The following is a 2348-nucleotide window of genomic DNA, read 5'->3' on the forward strand; positions in this document are numbered from 1 at the left end:
TTTAGCAGTTAATACCAACGGAAACTACAATCACGTGAGACGCACACTGAAATACGAAGGGCATTTTTGTCCACAATAAACTGTGTTTCACTCGGTAAAATGGGCCTTCTTCCTGAACAGAGTTGAACAAAGAAAAACTCCATTGCAGCGGGAAATTCATGCGGTTTTGTGAACCATATCGAAAGAAAAGAGTAAAATAGAAAATCCGAAAGGATTAGTAAGCTTGCAGAACTAGCCTCTTACTGAGCCTCTTAATTTCTCTATCCATTTGACCAGTAAGCATCAATCTAAACATCTTGAAATCACACAAAAGGGACAAAAAATGATGCCCAAAAGTTGCAGGAACATTTCCTTCCACAAAAAAATGGCTATACCATGCCAAGTCATATCCCAACAAGGGCACAAGGATCACAAACCATCAGTTGAAAAGCATTGAATATATCAAGCAAATAATGCTACAAAGCGTGCCCACAAAATGCCAACACCTAGTGGCTGGTTTCGAGTGTTGATTCATGTAAAATAGCCAAAACTCCTCCACGCTTTGGAAATTCATACCTCAAATGCAGTCAGAGATCAGCCCGGATCAAAACTGTGGGGAAAAAGGGATCGATCTTTCCGATGGAAGAGATGGAAAGAAGCCCACAACAGACCCAAATCAGAAAGTATATTTTATTGTAGTATACTCGATAAAACTGTTTTGCAATGGAAATTCCAATCTCAGCTGGAAGTTTGATTCAATTCCAGTGTGAAAGATCAACAAGTTTTGGGAGTTGCTGAAATGCCTAAAAAGGTTGATAATATTCAGCTAAAATTGGGTTAGGGGCTGGGATGCAAGATGATATTTTGGATCGATACGGACGAAGAGCAAATAGGGTTTGACTGATATTTTGTAGAATAGAATTTGGCAAGATGATGCTGGAGAGGGAATCCTTCCACCCACTGATTACAAGTAGTTTGACTGTTTGTTTGGGATGTTCGAGAAATTAAGCTACCCAAAATATAAATGGGAAAGGTGGGTGAGGTTAGGGGTTTCAAGGGTGGATGGTAGCTCACTCAATTTCATCTGAAAGAATTTAGGGGCAATAATCTATGAAGAGAACAAAGGAGGTTTGAAGGCTCATCCCGATCCCATCTGCAACACGAATCAACATTGTTTATATCACTCCTTCAAAGACGTGTGATTGCACGCACACCCGACACAGCAGAAATTCCAAGTGATTGGTCCCTGGGCCTTTGGTCACTCTTTGCTCTCCACTCCATTTTGCATCACCGTCTACTTCCACGGTGTTGATAGTTGGGAAGTTGCAGCAATCGCCAACAATGGTAGAGGAAGAGATATTGGTAAAAGTAAATGATTTGGTCAAAATTATTTTTCACTCCATTTTATCGAGTGGAACACAGCTCATTTATGGACAAAAATGCCCTTCAAATTTCGGCATGCGTCTCACGTGGTCATAGTTTCCGTCAATATCAACTGCTGAATTTGACAGAAGGTCTAATATTTTGTACTTTGAATAGATTGGGGGCCAAAAGTTTACTTTTAATTATTTGGGGATCAAAAGTTCGTCCGGCTAATAGTTTGAGGGCCACTGGGACTTTTTGCCCTAGAAAATAATATCAACTTTAGCTTGATAGTCATTTATAGTTATGGTGAAATTAGTTCACAAATTAGATTATGTTATAGGGAAATAGTAGATTTGATGCACTTGTTAGAATAAAATGTCATTATAGTAGTAGAAGTAAATAATTCCAAATTATCATATGATCCGATGGACCAAACGAACTCTTCATGAAATGAGAGATGGTTACTTATCTTCGGATGAGTAATCTTGTTGTCAAATGTTTGGTTGATTTTACGTTAGATGTTTAGTTTAACAAAAAAACTAGGTTCTTTGTGTTTCCTTATTAATAGGATGAGATGAGCTTACTTACTTATAGACCAAAATTGCTTTTTGCAGATCTACTTTTAATTCTATCAATAATAGGGGTAAATTAGTCCAAAAAAGTAAATTTTAATTGTCAAGGCCAAAGTATTCCAACACATAAATTTTGTATTCGCAGGAGTGGGTTTTATAGAAAACATTATTTATTTCTTTAACATGGGTAAATAGATAAAAAAAAATTTAGTTTTGCTAATTGTATGACTATATTGGTCCAAAATCATGGTATATGATTAACTTAGATTAGTCAAAACTTAATTTTTTTTCAATCACTTTTTGATTACATATATTAATATTAAATTTACAAAAAACATATAGATTTAACGAAAAAGGTTATCATTTATAGGATTGCAAAATGAGTTGAATCGACTCTATTTTCTTGACTTCCAGCACGATCCCGACCTCCAT

The 2348-nt window shown here is 36.3% G+C and overlaps 1 pseudogene; it reads right to left on the reverse strand.

Moving 5' to 3' along the window:
- Positions 1–214: 214 nt before the first annotated feature.
- Positions 215–745, reverse strand: LOC113740800 (uncharacterized; annotated as a pseudogene).
- Positions 746–2348: the final 1603 nt, after the last annotated feature.

This window comes from Coffea arabica, chromosome 4e, assembly GCF_036785885.1.
Source record: "Coffea arabica cultivar ET-39 chromosome 4e, Coffea Arabica ET-39 HiFi, whole genome shotgun sequence".
Classification (NCBI taxonomy): domain Eukaryota; kingdom Viridiplantae; phylum Streptophyta; class Magnoliopsida; order Gentianales; family Rubiaceae; genus Coffea; species Coffea arabica.